Source organism: Heterodontus francisci, chromosome 7 (genome assembly GCF_036365525.1).
Source record: "Heterodontus francisci isolate sHetFra1 chromosome 7, sHetFra1.hap1, whole genome shotgun sequence".
Taxonomy (NCBI): domain Eukaryota; kingdom Metazoa; phylum Chordata; class Chondrichthyes; order Heterodontiformes; family Heterodontidae; genus Heterodontus; species Heterodontus francisci.
The window spans coordinates 6,158,615-6,185,424 of NC_090377.1; the positions used below are offsets into that span (position 1 = coordinate 6,158,615).

Sequence of the window (26,810 nt, forward strand, 5' to 3'; positions counted from 1 at the left end):
ACTCTACCGAGTCACTGTTTATTCAGGGTGAGGGTCACTCATTGTGTAACAGTGCAGAGTCACTGTTTATTCAGGGTGAGGGTCACTCACTGTGTAACTATACAGAGTCACTGTTTATTCAGGGTGAGGGTCACTCCCTGCATAACTGGACAGAGTCACTGTTTATTCAGCTGAGTGTCACTCACTGTGTAACAGTACAGAGTCATTGATTATTCAGGGTGAGGGTCACTCGCTGTGTAACTGTACAGAGTCACTGATTATTCAGGGTGAGGGTCACTCACTGTGTAACTGCACAGAGTCACTGTTTATTCAGGGTAAGGGTCACTCACTGTGTAACTGTACAGAGTCACTGTTTATTCAAGGTGAGGATCACTCACTGTGTAACTGTACAGAGTCATTGTTTATTCAGGGTGAGGGACACTCACTGTGTAACTGCACAGAGTCACTGTTTATTCAGGGTGAGGGTCACTCACTGTGTAACAGTGCAGAGTCACTGTTTATTCAGGATGAGGGTCACTCACTGTGTAACAGTGCAGAGTCACTGTTTATTCAGGATGAGGGTCACTCACTGTGTAACTGCACAGAGTCACTGTTTAGTCAGGGTAAGGGTCACTCACTGTGTAACTGTACAGAGTCACTGTTTATTCAGGATGAGGATCACTCACTGTGTAACTGTACAGAGTCACAGTTTATTCAGGGTAAGGGTCACTCACTGTGTAACTGTACGGAGTCACTCTTTATTCAGGGTGAGGGTCAGTCAATGTGTAACTGTACAGAGTCACTGTTCATTCAGGGTGAGGGTCACTCACTGTGCAACTGCACCGAGTCACTGTTTATTCAATGTGAGGGTCACTCACTGTGTAACAGTGCAGAGTCACTGTTTATTCATGGTGAGGGTCACTCACTGTGTAACTGTCCAGAGTCACTGTTTATTCAGGGTGAGGGACACTCACTGTGTAACTGCACAGAGTCACTGTTTATTCAGGGTAAGGGTCACTCACTGTGTAACTGTACAGAGTCACTGTTTATTCAGGATGAGGATCACTCACTGTGTAACTGCACAGAGTCACTGTTTATTCAGGGTGAGGAAAAGTCACTGTGTAACTGTACAGAGTCACTGTTTATTCAGGGTAAGGGTCACTCACTGTGTAACAGTGCAGAGTCACTGTTTATTCAGGGTGAGGATCACTCACTGTGTAACTGTACAGAGTCACTGTTTATTCAGGGTGAGGGTCACTCACTGTGTCACGGTTCAGAGTCTCTGTTTATTCAGGGTGAGGGTCACTCACAGTGTAACTGTACAGAGTCACCTTTTATTCAGGGTGAGCGTCACTCACTGTGTAACTGCACAGAGTCACTGTTTATTCAGGGTGAGGGTCACTCACTGTGTAACTGTGCAGAGTCACTGTTTATACAAGGTGAGGATCACTCACTGTGTAACTGTACAGAGTCATTGTTTATTCAGGGTGAGGAAAAGTCACTGTGTAACTGTACAGAGTCACTGTTTATTCAGGGTGAGGGTCAGTCACTGTGTAACTGTACAGAGTCACTGTTTATTCAAGGTGAGGGTCACTCACTGTGTAACTGTACAGAGTCACCTTGTATTCAGGGTGAGCGTCACTCACTGTGTAACTGCACAGAGTCACTGTTTATTCAGGATGAGGATCACTCACTGTGTAACTGTACAGAGTCACTGTTTATTCAGGGTGAGGGTCAGTCACTGTGTAACTGTACAGAGTCACTGTTTATTCAGGGTGAGGGTCACTCACTGTGTAACTGTACAGAGTCACTGTTTATTGAGGGTGAGGGTCACTCACTGTGTAACTGTACAGAGTCACAGTTTATTCAGGGTAAGGGTCACTCACTGTGTAACTGGACAGAGTCACTGTTTATTCAGGGTAAGGGTCACTCACTGTGTAACTGTACAGAGTCACTGTTTATTCAGGGTGAGGGTCAGTCAATGTGTAACTGTACAGAGTCACTGTTTATTCAGGGTGAGGGTCACTCACTGTGCAACTGTGCCGAGTCACTGTTTATTCAGGGTGAGGGTCACTCACTGTGTAACAGTGCAGAGTCACTGTTTATTCAGGGTGAGGGTCACTCACTGTGTAACTATACAGAGTCACTGTTTATTCAGGGTGAGGATCACTCACTGTGCAACTGTGCCGAGTCACTGTTTATTCAGGGTGAGGGTCACTCACTGTGTAACAGTGCAGAGTCACTGTTTATTCAGGGTGAGGGTCACTCACGGTGTAACTATACAGAGTCACTGTTTATTCAGGGTTAGGATCACTCGCTGTGTAACTGTACAGAGTCACTGTTTATTCAGGGTGAGGGTCACTCACTGTGTATCTGTACAGAGTCACTGTTTATTCAGGGTGAGGGTCACTCCCTGCATAACTGGACAGAGTCACTGTTTATTCAGGTGAGTGTCACTCACTGTGTAACAGTACAGAGTCACTGATTATACAGGGTGAGGGTCACTCGCTGTGTAACTGGACAGAGTCACTGTTTATTCAGGTGAGTGTCACTCACTGTGTAACAGTACAGAGTCACTGATTATACAGGGTGAGGGTCACTCGCTGTGTAACTGTACAGAGTCATTGTTTATTCATGGTGAGGGACACTCACTGTGTAACTGCACAGAGTCACTGTTTATTCAGGGTAAGGGTCACTCACTGTGTAACTGTACAGAGTCACTGTTTATTCAGGATGAGGATCACTCACTGTGTAACTGTACAGAGTCACTGTTTATTCAGGGTGAGGAAAAGTCACTGTGTAACTGTACAGAGTCACTGTTTATTCAGGGTGAGGGTCAGTCACTGTGTAACTGTACAGAGTCACTGTTTATTCAGGGTGAGGGTCACTCACTGTGTAACTGTACAGAGTCACTGTTTATTCAGGGTGAGGGTCAGTCACTGTGTAACAGTGCAGAGTCACTGTTTATTCAGGATGAGGGTCACTCACTGTGTAACTGCACAGAGTCACTGTTTCGTCAGGGTGAGGGTCAGTCAATGTGTAACTGTACAGAGTCACTGTTTATTCAGGGTGAGGATCACTCGCTGTGTAACTGTACAGAGTCACTCTTTATTCAGGGTGAGGGTCAGTCAATGTGTAACTGTACAGAGTCACTGTTTATTCAGGTTGAGGGTCACTCACTGTGCAATGGTACCGAGTCACTGTTTATTCAGGGTGAGGGTCATTCACTGTGTAACTGTACAGAGTCACTGTTTATTCAGGGTGAGGATCACTCACTGTGTAACAGTGCAGAGTCACTGTTTATTCAGGGTGAGGGTCACTCACTGTGTAACTGTACAGAGTCACAGTTTATTCAGGGTGAGGGTCACTCACTGCATAACTGTACAGAGTCACTGTTTATTCAGGGTGAGGGTCACTCCCTGCATAACTATACAGAGTCACTGTTTATTCAGGGTGAGGGTCACTCCCTGCATAACTGTACAGAGTCACTGTTTATTCAGGGTGAGGGTCACTCCCTGCATAACTATACAGAGTCACTGTTTATTCAGGGTGAGTGTCACTCACTGTGTAACTGTACAGAGTCACTGTTTATTCAGGGTGAGGGTCACTCACTGTGTAACTGTACAGAGTCACTCTTTATTCAGGGTGAGGGTCAGTCAATGTGTAACTGTACAGAGTCACTGTTTATTCAGGGTGAGGATCACTCACTGTGTAACTGTGCAGAGTCACTGTTTATTCAAGGTTAGGGTCACTCACTGTGTAACTGTACAGAGTCACTGTTTATTCAAGGTTAGGGTCACTCACTGTGTAACTGTACAGAGTCACTGTTTATTCAGGGTGAGGGTCACTCACTGTGCAACTGTACAGAGTCACTGTTTATTCAGGGTGAGGGTCACTCACTGTGTAACAGTGCAGAGTCACTGTTTATTCAGGGTGAGGGTCACTCACTGTGTAACTGGGCAGAGTCACTGTTTATTCAAGGTGAGGATCACTCACTGTGTAACTGTACAGAGTCATTGTATATTCAGGGTGAGGGACACTCACTGTGTAACTGCACAGAGTCACTGTTTATTCAGGGTAAGGGTCACTCACTGTGTAACTGCACAGAGTCACTGTTTATTCAGGGTGAGGGTCACTCACTGTGTAACAGTGCAGAGTCACTGTTTATTCAGGGTGAGGGACACTCACTGTGTAACTGCACAGAGTCAATGTTTAGTCAGGGTAAGGGTCACTCACTGTGTAACTGTACAGAGTCACTGTTTATTCAGGATGAGGATCACTCACTGTGTAACTGCACAGTCACTGTTTATTCAGGGTAAGGGTCACTCACTGTGTAACTGTACAGAGTCACTGTTTATTCAGGGTGAGGGTCAGTCAATGTGTAACTGTACAGAGTCACTGTTTATTCAGGGTGAGGGTCACTCACTGTGCAACTGTGCCGAGTCACTGTTTATTCAGGGTGAGGGTCACTCACTGTGTAACAGTGCAGAGTCACTGTTTATTCAGGGTGAGGGTCACTCACTGTGTAACTATACAGAGTCACTGTTTATTCAGGGTGAGGATCACTCACTGTGCAACTGTGCCGAGTCACTGTTTATTCAGGGTGAGGGTCACTCACTGTGTAACAGTGCAGAGTCACTGTTTATTCAGGGTGAGGGTCACTCACGGTGTAACTATACAGAGTCACTGTTTATTCAGGGTTAGGATCACTCGCTGTGTAACTGTACAGAGTCACTGTTTATTCAGGGTGAGGGTCACTCACTGTGTATCTGTACAGAGTCACTGTTTATTCAGGGTGAGGGTCACTCCCTGCATAACTGGACAGAGTCACTGTTTATTCAGGTGAGTGTCACTCACTGTGTAACAGTACAGAGTCACTGATTATACAGGGTGAGGGTCACTCGCTGTGTAACTGGACAGAGTCACTGTTTATTCAGGTGAGTGTCACTCACTGTGTAACAGTACAGAGTCACTGATTATACAGGGTGAGGGTCACTCGCTGTGTAACTGTACAGAGTCATTGTTTATTCATGGTGAGGGACACTCACTGTGTAACTGCACAGAGTCACTGTTTATTCAGGGTAAGGGTCACTCACTGTGTAACTGTACAGAGTCACTGTTTATTCAGGATGAGGATCACTCACTGTGTAACTGTACAGAGTCACTGTTTATTCAGGGTGAGGAAAAGTCACTGTGTAACTGTACAGAGTCACTGTTTATTCAGGGTGAGGGTCAGTCACTGTGTAACTGTACAGAGTCACTGTTTATTCAGGGTGAGGGTCACTCACTGTGTAACTGTACAGAGTCACTGTTTATTCAGGGTGAGGGTCAGTCACTGTGTAACAGTGCAGAGTCACTGTTTATTCAGGATGAGGGTCACTCACTGTGTAACTGCACAGAGTCACTGTTTCGTCAGGGTGAGGGTCAGTCAATGTGTAACTGTACAGAGTCACTGTTTATTCAGGGTGAGGATCACTCGCTGTGTAACTGTACAGAGTCACTCTTTATTCAGGGTGAGGGTCAGTCAATGTGTAACTGTACAGAGTCACTGTTTATTCAGGTTGAGGGTCACTCACTGTGCAATGGTACCGAGTCACTGTTTATTCAGGGTGAGGGTCATTCACTGTGTAACTGTACAGAGTCACTGTTTATTCAGGGTGAGGATCACTCACTGTGTAACAGTGCAGAGTCACTGTTTATTCAGGGTGAGGGTCACTCACTGTGTAACTGTACAGAGTCACAGTTTATTCAGGGTGAGGGTCACTCACTGCATAACTGTACAGAGTCACTGTTTATTCAGGGTGAGGGTCACTCCCTGCACAACTATACAGAGTCACTGTTTATTCAGGGTGAGGGTCACTCCCTGCATAACTGTACAGAGTCACTGTTTATTCAGGGTGAGGGTCACTCCCTGCATAACTATACAGAGTCACTGTTTATTCAGGGTGAGTGTCACTCACTGTGTAACTGTACAGAGTCACTGTTTATTCAGGGTGAGGGTCACTCACTGTGTAACTGTACAGAGTCACTCTTTATTCAGGGTGAGGGTCAGTCAATGTGTAACTGTACAGAGTCACTGTTTATTCAGGGTGAGGATCACTCACTGTGTAACTGTGCAGAGTCACTGTTTATTCAAGGTTAGGGTCACTCACTGTGTAACTGTACAGAGTCACTGTTTATTCAAGGTTAGGGTCACTCACTGTGTAACTGTACAGAGTCACTGTTTATTCAGGGTGAGGGTCACTCACTGTGCAACTGTACAGAGTCACTGTTTATTCAGGGTGAGGGTCACTCACTGTGTAACAGTGCAGAGTCACTGTTTATTCAGGGTGAGGGTCACTCACTGTGTAACTGGGCAGAGTCACTGTTTATTCAAGGTGAGGATCACTCACTGTGTAACTGTACAGAGTCATTGTATATTCAGGGTGAGGGACACTCACTGTGTAACTGCACAGAGTCACTGTTTATTCAGGGTAAGGGTCACTCACTGTGTAACTGCACAGAGTCACTGTTTATTCAGGGTGAGGGTCACTCACTGTGTAACAGTGCAGAGTCACTGTTTATTCAGGGTGAGGGACACTCACTGTGTCACTGCACAGAGTCAATGTTTAGTCAGGGTAAGGGTCACTCACTGTGTAACTGTACAGAGTCACTGTTTATTCAGGATGAGGATCACTCACTGTGTAACTGCACAGTCACTGTTTATTCAGGGTAAGGGTCATTCACTGTGTAACTGTACAGAGTTACTGTTAATTCAGGGTGAGGGTCAGTCAATGTGTAACTGTACAGAGTCACTGTTTATTCAGGGTGAGGGTCACTCACTGTGCAACTGTACAGAGTCACTGTTTATTCAGGGTGAGGGTCACTCACTGTGTAACTGTACAGAGTCAGTGTTTATTCAGGGTGAGGGACACTCACTGTGTAACTGCACAGAGTCACTGTTTATTCAGGGTAAGGGTCACTCACTGTGTAACTGTACAGAGTCACTGTTTATTCAGGATGAGGATCACTCACTGTGTAACTGTACAGAGTCACTGTTTATTCAGGGTGAGGAAAAGTCACTGTGTAACTGTACAGAGTCACTGTTTATTCAAGGTGAGGATCACTCACTGTGTAACTGTACAGAGTCATTGTTTATTCAGGGTGAGGGACACTCACTGTGTAACTGCACAGAGTCACTGTTTATTCAGGGTAAGGGTCACTCACTGTGTAACTGTACAGAGTCACGGTTAATTCAGGGTGAGGAAAAGTCACTGTGTAACTGTACAGAGTCACTGTTTATTCAAGGTGAGGATCACTCACTGTGTAACTGTACAGAGTCACTGTTTATTCAAGGTGAGTATCACTCACTGTGTAACTGTACAGAGTCATTGTTTATTCAGGGTGAGGGACACTCACTGTGTAACTGCACAGAGTCACTGTTTATTCAGGGTAAGGGTCACTCACTGTGTAACTGTACAGAGTCACTGTTTATTCAGGATGAGGATCACTCACTGTGTAACTGTACAGAGTCACTGTTTATTCAGGGTGAGGAAAAGTCACTGTGTAACTGTACAGAGTCACTGTTTATTCAGGGTGAGGGTCAGTCACTGTGTAACTGTACAGAGTCACTGTTTATTCAGGGTGAGGGTCACTCACTGTGTAACTGTACAGAGTCACTGTTTATTCAGGGTGAGTGTCACTCACTGTGTAACAGTGCAGAGTCACTGTTTATTCAGGGTAAGGGTCACTCACTGTGTAACTGTACAGAGTCACAGTTTATTCAGGGTAAGGGTCACTCACTGTGTAACTGTACAGAGTCACTGTTTATTCAGGGTGAGGGTCAGTTAATGTGTAACTGTACAGAGTCACTGTTTATTCAGGGTGAGGGTCACTCACTGTGCAACTGTACCGAGTCACTGTTTATTCAAGGTTAGGGTCACTCACTGTGTAACTGTACAGAGTCACTGTTTATTCAGGGTAAGGGTCACTCACTGTGTAACTGTCCAGAGTCACTGTTTATTCAGGGTGAGGATCACTCACTGTGTATCTGTACAGAGTCACTGTTTATTCAGGGTGAGGATCACTCACTGTGTAACTGTTCAGAGTCTCTGTTTATTCAAGGTGAGGGTCACTCACTGTGTAACTGTACAGAGTCACCTTTTATTCAGGGTGAGCGTCACTCACTGTGTAACTGCACAGAGTCACTGTTTATTCAGGGTGAGGGTCACTCACTGTGTAACTGTACAGAGTCACTGTTTATTCAGGGTGAGGGTCACTCACTGTGTAACTGTACAGAGTCACTGTTTATTCAGGGTGAGGATCACTCACTGTGTAAATGTACAGAGTCACTGTTTATTCAGGGTGAGGGTCACTCACTGTGTAACTCTACGGACTCACTGTTTATTCAGGGTGAGGATCACTCACTGTGTAACTGTACAGAGTCACTGTTTATTCAGGGTGAGGGTCACTCACTGTGTAACTGTACAGAGACACTGTTTATTCAGGGTGAGGATCACTCACTGTGTAAATGTACAGAGTCACTGTTTATTCAGGGTGAGGGTCACTCACTGTGTAACTGTACAGAGTCACTGTTTATTCAGGGTGAGGGTCACTCACTGTGTAACTCTACGGACTCACTGTTTATTCAGGGTGAGGGTCACTCACTGTGTAACTGTACAGAGTCACTGTTTATTCAGGGTGAGGGTCACTCACTGTGTAACTCTACGGACTCACTGTTTATTCAGGGTGAGGATCACTCACTGTGCAACTGTACAGAGTCACTGTTTATTCAGGGTGAGGGTCACTCACTGTGTAACTGTACAGAGTCACTGTTTATTTCGGGTGAGGATCACTCACTGTGTAACTGTACAGAGTCACTGTTTATTCAGGGTGAGGGTCACTCACTGTGTAACTGTACAGAGTCACTGTTTATTCAGGGTGAGTGTCACTCACTGTGTAACTGTACAGAGTCACTGTTTATTCAGGGTGAGGGTCACTCACTGTGTAACTGTAAAGAGTCACTGTTCATTCAGCAGAGTAAGGATCACTCACTGTGTAACTGTACAGAGTCACTGTTTATTCAGGGTGAGGGTCACTCACTGTGCAACTGGACAGAGTCACTGTTTATTCAAGGTGAGGATCACTCACTGTGTAACTGTACAGAGTCACTGTTTATTCAGGGTGAGGGTCACTCATTGTGTAACTGTACAGAGTCACTGTTTATTCAGGGTGAGTGTCACTCACTGTGTAACTGTACAGAGTCACTGTTTATTCAGCAGAGTAAGGATCACTTACTGTGTAACTGTACAGAGTCACTGTTTATTCAGGGTGAGGGTGACTCACTGTGTAACTGTACAGAGTCACTGTTTATTTCGGGTGAGGATCACTCACTGTGTAACTGGACAGAGTCACTGTTTATTCAGGGTGAGGGTCACTCACTGTGTAACTGTACAGAGTCACTGTTTATTCAGGGTGAGGGTCACTCACTGTGTAACTGTACAGAGTCACTGTTTATTCAGGGTGAGGTTCACTCGCTGTGTAACTGTACAGAGTCACTGTTTATTCAGCAGAGTAAGGGTCACTCACTGTGTAACTGTACAGAGTCACTGTTTATTCAGGGTGAGGTTCACTCACTGTGTAACTGTACAGAGTCACCGTTTATTCTGGGTGAGGGTCACTCGCTGTGTAACTGTACAGAGTCACTGTTTATTCAGGGTGAGGATCACTCACTGTGTAACTGTACAGAGTCACTGTTTATTCAGGGTGAGGATCACCCACTGTGTAACTGTACAGATTCATTGTTTATTCAGGGTGAGGGTCACTCACTGTGTAACTGGACAGAGTCACTGTTTATTCAGGGTGAGGAACACTCACTGTGTAACTGTACAGATTCATTGTTTATTCAGGGTGAGGGTCACTTACTGTGTAACTGGACAGAGTCACTGTTTATTCAGGGTGAGTGTCACTCACTGTGTAACTGTACAGAGTCACTGTTTATTCAGGGTGAGGGTCACTCACTGTGTAACTGTACAGAGTCACTGTTTATTCAGGGTGAGGGTCACTCACTGTGTAACTGTACAGATTCGCTATTTATTCAGGGCGAGGGTCACTCACTGTGTAACTGTACAGAGTCACTGTTTATTCAGGGTGAGGGTCACTCACTGTGTAACTGTACAGAGTCACTGTTTATTCAGGGTGAGGGTCACTCGCTGTGTAACTGTACAGAGTCACTGTTTATTCAGGGTGAGGGTCACTCACTGTGTAACTGTACAGATTCGCTATTTATTCAGGGTGAGGGTCACTCGCTGTGTAACTGTACAGAGTCACTGTTTATTCAGGGTGAGGGTCACTCACTGTGTAAGTGTACAGAGTCACTGTTTATTCAGGGTGAGGATCACTCACTGTGTAACTCTTGCGGACTCACTGTTTATTCAGGGTGAGGATCACTCACTGTGTAACTGTACGGACTCACTGTTTATTCAGGGTGAGGATCACTCACTGTGTCCCTGTACAGAGTCACTGTTTATTCAGGGTGAGTATCACTCACTGTGTAACACTACGAATTCACTGTTTATTCAGGGTGAGGATCACTCACTGTGTAACTCTACGGACTCACTGTTTATTCCGGGTGAGGATCACTCACTGAGTAACTGTACAGAGTCACTGTTTGTTCAGGGTGAGGGTCACTCACTGTGTAACTCTGCGGACTCACTGTTTATTCAGGGTGAGGATCACTCACTGTGTAACTGTACAGAGTCACTGTTTATTCAGGGTGAGGATCACTCACTGTGTAACTGTACAGAGTCACTGTTAATTCAGGGTGAGCATCACTCACTGTGTAACTGTACAGAGTCACTGTTTATTCAGGGTAAGGATCACTCGCTGTGTAAATGTACAGATTCACTATTTATTCAGGGTGAGGGTCACTCACTGTGTAACTGTACAGAGTCACTGTTTATTCAGGGTGAGGATCACTCACTGTGTAACTGTACAGAGTCACTGTTTATTCAGGGTGAGTGTCACTCACTGTGTAACTGTACAGAGTCACTGTTTATTCAGGGTGAGGATCACTCACTGTGTAACTGTACAGAGTCACTGTTTATTCAGGGTGAGGATCACTCACTGTGTAACTGTACAGAGTCACTGTTTATTCAGGGTGAGGGTCGTTCACTGTGTAACTGTGCAGACTCACTGTTTATTCAGGGTGAGGGTCACTCACTGTGTAACTGTACAGAGTCACAGTTTATTCAGGGTGAGGATCACTCACTGTGTAACTCTGCGGACTCACTGTTTATTCAGGGTGAGGATCACTCACTGTGTAACTGTACAGAGTCACTGTTTATTCAGGGTGAGGGTCACTCACTGTGTAACTCTACGGACTCACTGTTTATTCCGGGTGAGGATCACTCACTGTGTAACTGTACGGAGTCACTGTTTGTTCAGGGTGAGGGTCACTCACTGTGTAACTCTGCGGACTCACTGTTTATTCAGGGTGAGGATCACTCACTGTGTAACTGTACAGAGTCACTGTTTATTCAGGGCGAGGGTCACTCGCTGTGTAACTGTACAGAGTCACTGTTTATTCAGGGCGAGGGTCACTCGCTGTGTAACTGTACAGAGTCACTGTTTATTCAGGGTGAGGATCACTCACTGTGTAACTGTCCAGAGTCACTGTTTATTCAGGGCGAGGGTCACTCGCTGTGTAACTGTACAGAGTCACTGTTTATTCAGGGTGAAGATCACTCACTGTGTAACTGTACAGAGTCACTGTTTATTCAGGGTGAGGATCACTCACTGTGTAACTGTCCAGAGTCACTGTTTATTCAGGGTGAGTGTCACTCACTGTGTAACTGTACAGAGTCACTGTTTATTCAGTGTGAGGATCACTCACTGTGTAACTGTACAGAGTCACTGTTTATTCAGGGTGAGGGTCACTCACTGTGTAACTTTGCAGAGTCACTGTTTATTCAGGGTGAAGATCACTCGCTGTGTAACTGTACAGAGTCACTGTTTATTCAGGGTGAAGATCACTCACTGTGTAACTGTACAGAGTCACTGTTTATTCAGGGTGAGGATCACTCACTGTGTAACTGTCCAGAGTCACTGTTTATTCAGGGTGAGTGTCACTCACTGTGTAACTGTACAGAGTCACTGTTTATTCAGTGTGAGGATCACTCACTGTGTAACTGTACAGAGTCACTGTTTATTCAGGGTGAGGGTCACTCACTGTGTAACTTTGCAGAGTCACTGTTTATTCAGGGTGAGGGTCACTCGCTGTGCAAATGTACAGATTCACTATTTATTCAGGGTGTGGATCACTCTCTGTGTAACTGTACAGAGTCACTGTTTATTCAGGGTGAGGATCACTCACTGTGTAACTGTACAGAGTCACTGTTTATTCAGGGTGAGGGTCACTCACTGTGTAACTTTGCAGAGTCACTGTTTATTCAGGGTGAGGGTCACTCGCTGTGCAAATGTACAGATTCACTATTTATTCAGGGTGTGGATCACTCACTGTGTCACTGTGCAGAGTCACCGTTTATTCTGGGTGAGGGTCACTCGCTGTGTAACTGTGCAGAGTCACTATTTATTCATGGCGAGGGTCACTCTCTGTGTAACTGCACAGAGTCACTGTTTATTCAGGGTGAGGGTCACTCTCTGTGCAACTGTGCAGAGTCACTATTTATTCATGGCGAGGGTCACTCTCTGTGTAACTGTACAGAGTCACTGTTTATTCAGGGTGAGGGTCACTCACTGTGTAACTGTACAGAGTCACTGTTTATTCAGGGTGAGGGTCACTCGCTGTGTAACTGTACAGAGTCACTGTTTATTCAGGGTGAGGGTCACTCACTGTGTAACTGTACGGACTCACTGTTTATTCAGGGTGAGGATCACTCACTGTGTAACTGTACAGAGTCACTGTTTATTCAGGGTGAGGATCACTCACTGTGTAACTGTACGGACTCACTGTTTATTCAGGGTGAGGATCACTCACTGTGTAACTGTACAGAGTCACTGTTTATTCAGGGTGAGGATCACTCACTGTGTAACTCTGCGGACTCACTGTTTATTCAGGGTGAGGATCACTCACTGTGTAACTGTACAGAGTCACTGTTTATTCAGGGTGAGGGTCACTCACTGTGTAACTCTACGGACTCACTGTTTATTCAGGGTGAGGATCACTCACTGTGTAACTGTACGGAGTCACTGTTTGTTCAGGGTGAGGGTCACTCACTGTGTAACTCTGCGGACTCACTGTTTATTCAGGGTGAGGATCACTCACTGTGTAACTGTACAGAGTCACTGTTTATTCAGGGTGAGGATCACTCACTGTGTAACTGTCCAGAGTCACTGTTTATTCAGGGTGAGTGTCACTCACTGTGTAACTGTACAGAGTCACTGTTTATTCAGGGTGAGGATCACTCACTGTGTAACTGTACAGAGTCACTGTTTATTCAGGGTGAGGGTCACTCACTGTGTAACTTTGCAGAGTCACTGTTTATTCAGGGTGAGGATCACTCACTGTGTAACTGTACAGAGTCACTGTTTATTCAGGGTGAGGGTCACTCACTGTGTAACTGTACAGAGTCACTGTTTATTCAGGGTGAGGGTCACTCACTGTGTAACTTTGCAGAGTCACTGTTTATTCAGGGTGAGGGTCACTCGCTGTGCAAATGAACAGATTCACTATTTATTCAGGGTGTGGATCACTCTCTGTGTAACTGTACAGAGTCACTGTTTATTCAGGGTGAGGATCACTCACTGTGTAACTGTACAGAGTCACTGTTTATTCAGGGTGAGGGTCACTCACTGTGTAACTTTGCAGAGTCACTGTTTATTCAGGGTGAGGGTCACTCGCTGTGCAAATGTACAGATTCACTATTTATTCAGGGTGTGGATCACTCACTGTGTAACTGTACAGAGTCACCGTTTATTCTGGGTGAGGGTCACTCGTTGTGTAACTGTGCAGAGTCACTATTTATTCATGGCGAGGGTCACTCTCTGTGTAACTGTACAGAGTCACTGTTTATTCAGGGTGAGGGTCACTCTCTGTGCAACTGTGCAGAGTCACTATTTATTCATGGCGAGGGTCACTCTCTGTGTAACTGTACAGAGTCACTGTTTATTCAGGGTGAGGGTCACTCACTGTGTAACTGTACAGAGTCACTGTTTATTCAGGGTGAGGGTCACTCGCTGTGTAACTGTACAGAGTCACTGTTTATTCAGGGTGAGGGTCACTCGCTGTGCAAATGTACAGAGTCACTGTTTATTCAGGGTGAGGATCACTCACTGTGTAACTGTACAGAGTCACTGTTTATTCAGGGTGAGGGTCACTCACTGTGTAACTTTGCAGAGTCACTGTTTATTCAGGGTGAGGGTCACTCGCTGTGCAAATGAACAGATTCACTATTTATTCAGGGTGTGGATCACTCTCTGTGTAACTGTACAGAGTCACTGTTTATTCAGGGTGAGGATCACTCACTGTGTAACTGTACAGAGTCACTGTTTATTCAGGGTGAGGGTCACTCACTGTGTAACTTTGCAGAGTCACTGTTTATTCAGGGTGAGGGTCACTCGCTGTGCAAATGTACAGATTCACTATTTATTCAGGGTGTGGATCACTCACTGTGTAACTGTACAGAGTCACCGTTTATTCTGGGTGAGGGTCACTCGTTGTGTAACTGTGCAGAGTCACTATTTATTCATGGCGAGGGTCACTCTCTGTGTAACTGTACAGAGTCACTGTTTATTCAGGGTGAGGGTCACTCTCTGTGCAACTGTGCAGAGTCACTATTTATTCATGGCGAGGGTCACTCTCTGTGTAACTGTACAGAGTCACTGTTTATTCAGGGTGAGGGTCACTCACTGTGTAACTGTACAGAGTCACTGTTTATTCAGGGTGAGGGTCACTCGCTGTGTAACTGTACAGAGTCACTGTTTATTCAGGGTGAGGGTCACTCGCTGTGCAAATGTACAGATTCACTATTTATTCAGGGTGTGGATCACTCACTGTGTAACTGTACAGAGTCACTGTTTATTCAGGGTGAGGATCACTCACTGTGTAACTGTACGGACTCACTGTTTATTCAGGGTGAGGATCACTCACTGTGTAACTGTACAGAGTCACTGTTTATTCAGGGTGAGTATCACTCACTGTGTAACTCTACGAATTCACTGTTTATTCAGGGTGAGGATCACTCACTGTGTAAGTGTACAGAGTCACTGTTTATTCAGGGTGAGGATCACTCACTGTGTAACTCTACGGACTCACTGTTTATTCCGGGTGAGGATCACTCACTGAGTAACTGTACAGAGTCACTGTTTGTTCAGGGTGAGGGTCACTCACTGTGTAACTCTGCGGACTCACTGTTTATTCAGGGTGAGGATCACTCACTGTGTAACTGTACAGAGTCACTGTTTATTCAGGGTGAGGATCACTCACTGTGTAACTGTACAGAGTCACTGTTTATTCAGGGTGAGGATCACTCACTGTGTAACAGTACAGAGTCACTGTTTATTCAGGGTGAGGATCACTCGCTGTGTAAATGTACAGATTCACTATTTATTCAGGGTGAGGGTCACTCACTGTGTAACTGTACAGAGTCACTGTTTATTCAGGGTGAGGATCACTCGCTGTGTAACTGTACAGAGTCACTGTTTATTCAGGGTGAGGATCACTCACTGTGTAACTCTACGAATTCACTGTTTATTCAGGGTGAGGATCACTCACTGTGTAAGTGTACAGAGTCACTGTTTATTCAGGGTGAGGATCACTCACTGTGTAACTCTACTAATTCACTGTTTATTCAGGGTGAGGATCACTCACTGTGTAACTGTACGGACTCACTGTTTATTCAGGGTGAGGATCACTCACTGTGTAACTGTACAGAGTCACTGTTTATTCAGGGTGAGGATCACTCACTGTGTAACTGTACGGACTCACTGTTTATTCAGGGTGAGGATCACTCACTGTGTCCCTGTACAGAGTCACTGTTTATTCAGGGTGAGTATCACTCACTGTGTAACTCTACAAATTCACTGTTTGTTCAGGGTGAGGGTCACTCACTGTGTAACTCTACGGACTCACTGTTTATTCCGGGTGAGGATCACTCACTGAGTAACTGTACAGAGTCACTGTTTATTCAGGGTGAGTATCACTCACTGTGTAACTCTACGAATTCACTGTTTATTCAGGGTGAGGATCACTCACTGTGTAACTCTACGGACTCACTGTTTATTCCGGGTGAGGATCACTCACTGTGTAACTGTACAGAGTCACTGTTTATTCAGGGTGAGGATCACTCACTGTGTAACTCTACGGACTCACTGTTTATTCCGGGTGAGGATCACTCACTGAGTAACTGTACAGAGTCACTGTTTATTCAGGGTGAGTATCACTCACTGTGTAACTCTACGAATTCACTGTTTATTCAGAGTGAGGATCACTCACTGTGTAACTGTACAGAGTCACTGTTTATTCAGGGTGAGCATCACTCACTGTGTAACTGTACAGAGTCACTGTTTATTCAGGGTGAGGATCACTCGCTGTGTAAATGTACAGATTCACTATTTATTCAGGGTGAGGGTCACTCACTGTGTAACTGTACAGAGTCACTGTTTATTCAGGGTGAGTGTCACTCACTGTGTAACTGTACAGAGTCACTGTTTATTCAGGGTGAGGATCACACTGTGTAACTGTACAGAGTCACTGTTTATTCAGGGTGAGGGTCACTCACTGTGTAACTGTACAGAGTCACTGTTTATTCAGGGTGAGGGTCGTTCACTGTGTCACTGTGCAGACTCACTGTTTATTCAGGGTGAGGGTCACTCACTGTGTAACTGTACAGAGTCACAGTTTATTCAGGGTGAGGATCACTCACTGTGTAACTGTACAGAGTCACTGTTTATTCAGGGTGAGTGTCACTCACTGTGTAACTGTACAGAGTCACTGTTTATTCAGGGTGAGGATCACTCACTGTGTAACTGTACAGAGTCACTGTTTATTCAGGGTGAGGGTCACTCACTGTGTAACTCTACGGACTCACTGTTTATTCCGGGTGAGGATCACTCACTGTGTAACTGTACAGAGTCACTGTTTATTCAGGGTGAGGGTCACTCACTGTGTAACTTTGCAGAGTCACTGTTTATTCAGGGTGAGTGTCACTCACTGTGTAACTGTACAGAGTCACCGTTTATTCTGGGTGAGGGTCACTCGCTGTGTAACTGTACAGAGTCACTGTTTATTCAGGGTGAGGGTCACTCGCTGTGTAACTGTACAGAGTCACTGTTTATTCAGGGTGAGGGTCACTCGCTGTGTAACTGTACAGAGTCACTGTTTATTCTGGGTGAGGGTCACTCGCTGTGTAACTGTACAGACTCACTATTTATTCAGGGTGAGGGTCACTCTCTGTGTAACTGTACAGAGTCACTGTTTATTCAGGGTGAGGGTCACTCGCTGTGTAACTGTACAGAGTCACTGTTTATTCAGGGTGAGGGTCACTCGCTGTGTAACTGTACAGAGTCACTGTTTATTCTGGGTGAGGGTCACTCGCTGTGTAACTGTACAGAGTCACTGTTTATTCAGGGTGAGGGTCACTCGCTGTGTAACTGTGCAGAGTCACTGTTTATTCAGGGTGAGGGTCACTCGCTGTGTAACTGTACAGAGTCACTGTTTATTCAGGGTGAGGGTCACTCGCTGTGTAACTGTACAGAGTCACTGTTTATTCAGTGTGTGGGTCACTCACTGTGTAACTGTACAGAGTCACTGTTTATTCAGGGTGAGGGTCACTCGCTGTGTAACTGTACAGAGTCACTGTTTATTCAGGGTGAGGGTCACTCACTGTGTAACTGTACAGAGTCACTGTTTATTCAGGGCGAGGGTCACTCGCTGTGTAACTGTACAGAGTCACTGTTTATTCTGGGTGAGGGTCACTCGCTGTGTAACTGTACAGAGTCACTGTTTATTCAGGGTGAGGGTCACTCACTGTGTAACTGTACAGAGTCACTGTTTATTCAGGGCGAGGGTCACTCGCTGTGTAACTGTACAGAGTCACTGTTTATTCAGGGTGAGGGTCACTCGCTGTGTAACTGTACAGAGTCGCTGTTTATTCAGGGTGAGGGTCACTCGCTGTGTAACTGTACAGAGTCACTGTTTATTCAGGGTGAGGGTCACTCGCTGTGTAACTGTACAGAGTCACTGTTTATTCAGGGTGAGGGTCACTCGCTGTGTAACTGTACAGAGTCACTGTTTATTCTGGGTGAGGGTCACTCACTGTGCAACTGCACAGAGTCACTGTTTATTCAGGGTGAGGGTCACTCACTGTGTAACTGTACAGAGTCACTGTTTATTCAGGGCGAGGGTCACTCGCTGTGTAACTGTACAGAGTCACTGTTTATTCAGGGTGAGGATCACTCACTGTGTAACTGTACAGAGTCACTGTTTATTCAGGGTGAGGGTCACTCACTGTGTAACTGTACAGAGTCACTGTTTATTCAGGGTGAGGGTCACTCGCTGTGTAACTGTACAGAGTCACTGTTTATTCAGGGCGAGGGTCACTCGCTGTGTAACTGTACAGAGTCACTGTTTATTCAGGGCGAGTGTCACTCGCTGTGTAACTGTACAGAGTCACTGTTTATTCAGGGTGAGGGTCACTCACTGTGTAACTGTACAGAGTCACTGTTTATTCAGGGCGAGGGTCACTCGCTGTGTAACTGTACAGAGTCACTGTTTATTCAGGGTGAGGGTCACTCGCTGTGTAACTGTACAGAGTCACTGTTTATTCAGGGCGAGTGTCACTCGCTGTGTAACTGTACAGATTCACTATTTATTCAGGGCGAGGGTCACTCACTGTGTAACTGTACAGAGTCACTGTTTATTCAGGGTGAGGGTCACTCGCTGTGTAACTGTACAGAGTCACTGTTTATTCAGGGCGAGTGTCACTCGCTGTGTAACTGTACAGATTCACTATTTATTCATGGCGAGGGTCACTCATTGTGTAACTGTACAGAGTCTCTGTTTACACAGGGCGAGTGTCACTCGCTGTGTAACTGTACAGATTCACTATTTATTCAGGGCGAGGGTCACTCTCTGTGCAACTGTCCAGAGTCACTGTTGATTCAGGGTGAGGATCACTCACTGTGTAACTGTACGGACTCACTGTTTATTCAGGGTGAGGATCACTCACTGTGTAACTGTACAGAGTCACTGTTTATTCAGGGTGAGGATCACTCACTGTGTAACTGTACGGACTCACTGTTTATTCAGGGTGAGGATCACTCACTGTGTCCCTGTACAGAGTCACTGTTTATTCAGGGTGAGTATCACTCACTGTGTAACTCTACGAATTCACTGTCTATTCAGGGTGAGGATCACTCACTGTGTAAGTGTACAGAGTCACTGTTTATTCAGGGTGAGGATCACTCACTGTGCAACTCTACGGACTCACTGTTTATTCCGGGTGAGGATCACTCACTGAGTAACTGTACAGAGTCGCTGTTTGTTCAGGGTGTGGGTCACTCACTGTGTAACTCTGCGGACTCACTGTTTATTCAGGGTGAGGATCACTCACTGTGTAACTGTACAGAGTCACTGTTTATTCAGGGTGAGGATCACTCACTGTGTAACTGTACAGAGTCACTGTTTATTCAGGGTGAGGATCACTCGCTGTGTAAATGTACAGATTCACTATTTATTCAGGGTGAGGGTCACTCACTGTGTAACTGTACAGAGTCACTGTTTATTCAGGGTGAGGATCACTCACTGTGTAACTGTACAGAGTCACTGTTTATTCAGGGTGAGTGTCACTCACTGTGTAACTGTACAGAGTCACTGTTTATTCAGGGTGAGGATCACTCACTGTGTAACTGTACAGAGTCACTGTTTATTCAGGGTGAGGGTCACTCACTGTGTAACTGTACAGAGTCACTGTTTATTCAGGGTGAGGGTCATTCACTGTGTAACTGTACAGCGTCACTGTTTATTCAGGGTGAGGATCACTCACTGTGTAACAGTACAGAGTTACTGTTTAGTCAGGGTGAGGGTCACTCCCTGTGTAACTGTACAGAGTCACTGTTTATTCAGGGTGAGGGTCGTTCACTGTGTAACTGTACAGCGTCACTGTTTATTCAGGGTGAGGATCACTCACTGTGTAACAGTACAGAGTCACTGTTTAGTCAGGGTGAGGGTCACTCACTGTGCAACTGTACCGAGTCACTGTTTATTCAGGGTGAGGATCACTCACTGTGTAACTGTACAGAGTCACTGTTTATTCAGGGTGAGGATCACTCGCTGTGTAAATGTACAGATTCACTATTTATTCAGGGTGAGGGTCACTCACTGTGTAAATGTACAGAGTCACTGTTTATTCAGGGTGAGGATCACTCACTGTGTAACTGTACAGAGTCACTGTTTATTCAGGGTGAGTGTCACTCACTGTGTAACTGTACAGAGTCACTGTTTATTCAGGGTGAGGATCACTCACTGTGTAACTGTACAGAGTCACTGTTTATTCAGGGTGAGGGTCGTTCACTGTGTAACTGTGCAGAGTCACTGTTTATTCAGGGTGAGGGTCACTCACTGTGTAACTGTACAGAGTCACAGTTTATTCAGGGTGAGGATCACTCACTGTATAACTCTGCGGACTCACTGTTTATTCAGGGTGAGGATCACTCACTGTGTGACTGTACAGAGTCACTGTTTATTCAGGGTGAGGGTCACTCACTGTGTAACTCTACGGACTCACTGTTTATTCCGGGTGAGGATCACTCACTGTGTAACTGTACAGAGTCACTGTTTGTTCAGGGTGAGGGTCACTCACTGTGTAACTCTGCGGACTCACTGTTTATTCAGGGTGAGGATCACTCACTGTGTAACTGTACAGAGTCACTGTTTATTCAGGGTGAGTGTCACTCACTGTGTAACTGTACAGAGTCACTGTTTATTCAGGGTGAGGGTCACTCACTGTGTAACTGTACAGAGTCACTGTTTATTCAGGGTGAGGGTCGTTCACTGTGTAACTGTGCAGACTCACTGTTTATTCAGGGTGAGGGTCACTCACTGTGTAACTGTACAGAGTCACAGTTTATTCAGGGTGAGGATCACTCACTGTGTAACTGTACAGAGTCACTTTTTATTCAGGGTGAGGATCACTCACTGTGTAACTGTACAGAGTCACAGTTTATTCAGGGTGAGGATCACTCACTGTGTAACTGTACAGAGTCATGGTTTATTCAGGGTGAGGATCACTCACTGTGTAACTGTACAGAGTCACTGTTTATTCAGGGTGAGGGTCACTCACTGTGTTACTGTACAGAGTCAGTGTTTATTCAGGGTGAGGGTCACTCACTGTGTAACTGTACAGAGTCACTGTTTATTCAGGGTGAGGGTCACTCACTGTGTAACTGTACAGAGTCACTGTTTATTCAGGGTGAGGGTCGTTCACTGTGTAACTGTACAGCGTCACTGTTTATTCAGGGTGAGGATCACTCACTGTGTAACAGTACAGAGTCACTGTTTAGTCAGGGTGAGGGTCGTTCACTGTGTAACTGTACAGAGTCACTGTTTATTCAGGGTGAGGGTCGTTCACTGTGTAACTGTACAGAGTCACTGTTTATTCAGGGTGAGGGTCACTCCCTGTGTAACTGTACAGAGTCACTGTTTATTCAGGGTGAGGGTCACTCACTGTGTAACTGTACAGAGTCACTGTTTATTCAGGGTGAGGGTCGTTCACTGTGTAACTGTACAGCGTCACTGTTTATTCAGGGTGAGGATCACTCACTGTTTAACAGTACAGAGTCACTGTTTAGTCAGGGTGAGGGTCGTTCACTGTGTAACTGTACAGAGTCACTGTTTATTCAGGGTGAGGGTCGTTCACTGTGTAACTGTACAGAGTCACTGTTTATTCAGGGTGAGGGTCACTCCCTGTGTAACTGTACAGAGTCACTGTTTATTCAGGGTGAGGGTCGTTCACTGTGTAACTGTACAGAGTCACTGTTTATTCAGGGTGAGGGTCGTTCACTGTGTAACTGTACAGAGTCACTGTTTATTCAGGGTGAGGGTCACTCCCTGTGTAACTGTACAGAGTCACTGTTTATTCAGGGTGAGGGTCGTTCACTGTGTAACTGTACAGAGTCACTGTTTATTCAGGGTGAGGGTCACTCCCTGTGTAACTGTACAGAGTCACTGTTTATTCAAGGTGAGGGTCACTCACTGTGTCACCGTACAGAGTCACTGTTTATCCTTATTCCGGGTTGTATTTTATCTGTTGCTCTGTCTGTCTGACTCTGACACTTGATTTCCTATTGTTGATAAATAAACATGACTCCCAGGTTTCCATACAAGGATGTGGAGCTGAGTGTGCGGACAATGCTGATGGGACTTATAAGGGCCTGTGATCAGATGGCAGCTTTGGTAACGTCCTTCAAACATTAATCAATTCCAACTGCATCTGTACGCCTTCATGCACTCATGCAGCAGGTTAGTGCTGAAATAACAATGTGTTGGATAAGAGAGCAGCTTAATTATTCATTCAGCGGCAGTTTAATATGGAACATTCTGCTTCTTGGCGCTCAGACTGGAGCAAAAGTTTGGCCAGGGTGCAGAGAAAAACTGCAAATCGACTCACTTCTGTTCACAAATATCCTGCCTGCATCTTTCCTTCAGCTCATCCAAGCCTCTGCTTCCCAAATCCGAACCCACACCAAATCCCGCTCCCCTATCTCCCTGCCCGTGCTGACCAATATTGGCTCCCGATTGAGCAATGCCCTGATTTATAAAATGTCATCCTTGTGTTTAAACCGCCTTATGGCCCGTGTCCATCTATTTCTGTAAACTTTCCTAGCCTTAGAACCCTCTGAGAACTCTGTATTCCTCCAGATCTCATCTGGTCTAATGCATCCCTCCACTCCCTTTGTTCGACCATTGTTGGCAGTATCATCAGCTGCCTCGGCCCTAAGATCTGGAATTCCCTCCCAAAGACTCTCCTGCTCTCCCTCCTCTTTTCAGATTGTTGTTAGTATCCAGCCCTTTAACCAAGCTTTTAGAAACCCCTCTGAATGTCTCCTTCTTTGGTCCAAAATCAATTTTTGTCTAATTACAAGAGATAATCTAAGCATCTCCCCTTGACATTCAACGGCATTACGCAAATCATTGCGTAATTTCTGGTACGATATTTCTGGATCGGTGAGGTGTCCCAGAGTCGAATAGTCAGATGCCACTTGAAGTGTCTCCAGGTGAGAGCAATGAACAGTCTGTGATGGGTAGGCATTCACGGCAATTTGTCTGCAGCAGGCATCACACAAGGTCTTTCAGCAAAAGGGTGTAGCAACAGGTTGACTTGGATTTTTAAGTAGCAGTCTAACAATAAAAGTTTTCTTGAGATTTCAAGATCTCCCAAAAACACAAAAGGCAACAGGAATCACTCTTGAGGCAGGGATTCTAGAGAAATTGGAGGCAGTCAAAATCTATTACCTTTAAAATGCAGGGCTTCCTCTCATCAAAGGAGCCTTTCTCCGGGGTCTTCTCTTCTTCAGGCAGGTTAAATCCCACACCTTAAATGGAGAATTTCTTTCTCAGAGATGCAAGGCTTAATTTTCAGAGAGAGTAGGTCTTTTCTGTGGTCTACAAACACAAGTCCCAGCCAGTTCACTGCAAGCTGCTCACAGCTCCCTGGTCTGTTTCACTCAGCTAAACTGAAACTAAAAGCTTTCAACAACCAAGTCACAAGACAGTCATAAAATTTCCTGTTGCTTGGATACAAGTTTTATAGCCTGCACACTTCAAACACCAAATGTCAGCATTCAATGTTTACAGAAAATCCCCTTTTTCCAGCTCTTAAAGGCACACAGAACTCTTAGTTTAAAAAAAAAACTCTTGTGATAATGAGCTTAAGTTTATTGTGAATGGAAGATGAGAGGTCAAGCAGGAGAGCATTGGGACAGTACATTCAGAAAGTGACAAAGGCACAGATGAGTGTTCCGGAAGCAGAAGTGGAGCAGAGATGGGCGAAGTTTCGACAATGAAAGGAGACGATGGAGAGGATATGCGGCCGGATCAAGGTTAAATAGGACTGAGAGTTTGCAAATAGTCTGGTTCAGCCTCAGACAGTGGCTCGGCAGAGGGATGGAATCAGTGGTTAGGGAACAGAGTTTGTGGTGGGGACTAAAATGGCTTCAGTCTTCCCAATGTTTAATTGGCGGAAATTGTGGGGCTACCACTATTGGATGTTGGCCAAACAACGTGACCAATTAGAGATGGTGGAGTAGTTGAGAGAGGTGGTAGTGAGGTAGAGCTGTGTGCCATCAGCGTACGTGTGGAAACTGATGTTACATTTTCAGACGATGTCGCTGAGGGACAGCATTTAGATGAGAAATAGGAGGGAGCCAAAGATAGGTCCTTGGGGATCTCTGGAGATAATGGTGCGGGAGCAGAAAGAGAAGCCATCGCTGGAGATTCTCGGGCTCCGACTTGAAAGTTAAGAATGGAAACAGCCAAGTGCAGCCCCACTCAGTTGGACAATAGAGGAGAAGCATTGCAGAAGGATGGTGGAGACAATCATGCCAAAGGCCGCAGACAAGCCATGAAGGATGAGGAGGGATAGTTTACCATGGTCATATTCATGCAGGATACATTTTTTTATTCGTTCATGGGATGTGGGCGTCGCTGGCTAGGCCAGCATTTATTGCCCATCCCTAATTGCCCTTGAGAAGGTGGTGGTGAGCTGCCTTCTTGAACCGCTGCAGTCCATGTAGTCCAGGTACACCCACAGTGGATTTTGACCCAGTGACAGTGAAGGAATGGCGATATAGTTCCAAGTCAGGATGGTGTGTGACTTGGAGGGGAACTTGCAGGTGGTGATGTTCCCATGCAATTGCTGCCCTTGTCATTCCAGGTGGTAGAGGTCACGGGTTTGGAAGGTGCTGTCTAAGGAGCCTTGGTGCATTGCTGCAGCGCATCTTGTAGATGGTACACACTGCTGCCACTGTGCATCAGTGGTAGAGGGAGTGAATGTTTGTAAATGGGGTGCCAATCAAGTGGGCTGCTTTATCCTGGATGGTGTGGAGCTTCTTGAATGTTGTTGGAGCTGCACCCATCCAGGCAAGTGGAGAGTATTCCATCACACTCCTGACTTGTGCCTTGTAGATGGTGAGCAGGCTTTGGGAGTCAGGAGGTGAGTTACTTGCTGCAGAATTCCTTGCCTCTGACCTGCTCTTGTCGCCACGGTATTTATATGGCTACTATGTGGGTGAACGTAGACTACAGGGACTGCAGCAGTTCAAGAAGGCAGCTCACCACCACCTTCTCAAGGGCAATTAGGGATGGGCAATAAATGCTGGTAACCCCCAGGATGTTGATAGTGGAGGATTCAGCGATCGTAATGCCATTGAATGTCAAGGGGAGATGGTTAGATTCTCTCCAGTTTGAGATGGTCATTGCCTGGCACTTGTGTGGTGTGAATGTTACTTGCCACTTATCAGCCCAAGCCTCGATAATGTCCAAGTCTTGCTGCATTTCTACATGGACTGCTTCAGTATCTGAGGAGTCACAAATGGTGCTGAACATTGTGGCATCATCAGTGAACATCCCCACTTTTGACCTTATAATGGAAGGAAGGTCATTGATGAAGCAGCTGAAGATGGCTGAGCCAAGGACACTAACTATCCTGAGGAACCCCTGCAGTGATGTCCTGGAGCTGAGATGATTGGCCTACAACAACCGCAACCATCTTCCTTCGCACTACCAATCGCATCTTCCCCTCCCTTCCCCTGTCAGCATTCCGAAGGGATCGTTCCCTCCGCGACACCCTGGTCCACTCCTCCATTACCCCCACCACCTCGTCCCCGTCCCAGGGCACCTTCCCTTGCAATCGCAGGAGGTGTAATACCTGCCCATTTACCTCCTCTCTCCTCACTATCCCAGGCCCCAAACACTCCTTTCAGGTGAAGCAGCGATTTACTTGTACTTCTTTCAATGTAGTATACTGTATTCGCTGCTCACAGTGTGGTCTCCTCTACATTGGGGAGACCAAGCGCAGACTGGGTGACCGCTTTGCGGAACATCTCCGCTCAGTCCGCAAGCAGGACCCTGAGCTTCCGGTTGCTTGCCATTTCAACACTCCCCCCTGCTCTCATGCTCACATCTCTGTCCTGGGATTGCTGCAGTGTTCCAGTGAACATCAACGCAAGCTCGAGGAACAGCATCTCATCTACCGATTAGGCACACTACAGCCTGCCGGACTGAACATTGAGTTCAATAATTTCAGAGCATGACAGCCCCCCACTTTACTTTCATTTTTAGTCATTTTTAGTTATTTTTTCTTCCTTTTTTTTGCATTCCTTTTTACATTTTTTACAATCTTTTTTTGCATTTATTTCATTTCATCTTAGTTTGTTCAGTTTGCTTACCCACTGTTTTTTTCAGGTTGTTTTTCTTCAGGTTTGTACTTGCTGATGTTCAATATTCAGTATATTCACACCTAATCTGTACTAATGCTTTGTCTTTCAACACACCATTAACATATTGTTTGCCTTTGCTCCGTGACCTTTTGGTCAGCTATGTGGCCTGGTCCAATCTGCACCTTCTCCTTTGTTATCTCTTGCCCAATCCCCACCTCACTTGTTTATAATCTGTGACTTTTCTAATATTTGTCAGTTCCGAAGAAGGGTCACTGACCCGAAACGTTAACTCTGCTTCTCTTTCCACAGATGCTGCCAGACCTGCTGAGTGATTCCAGCATTTCTTGTTTTTGTTCCTTCGCACTAGGTATGATTCCAACCAGCAGAGAGTTTTCCGCCTGATTCCCATTGACTCCAGTTTTGTTAGGGCTCCTTGATGCCACACACAGTCAAATGCT

At 45.6% G+C, this 26,810-nt stretch overlaps 1 protein-coding gene across 14 annotated transcripts in view; it reads right to left on the bottom strand.

Annotated features, from left to right (window-relative positions):
- tns1b (tensin 1b) overlaps positions 1 to 26,810 on the bottom strand; it is a 939,527-nt gene that overhangs the window by 447,089 nt on the left and 465,628 nt on the right. For 2 of the 14 annotated variants that reach the window (XM_068034725.1, XM_068034724.1), the window contains exon 1: positions 23,429 to 23,504. The exons of the other annotated variants lie outside the window; for them this stretch is intronic. The gene's annotated coding sequence lies outside the window, so the exon portion shown is untranslated. Of the gene's footprint in view, positions 1 to 23,428; positions 23,505 to 26,810 lie in introns of those variants that run through there. 14 annotated transcript variants of the gene reach the window in all.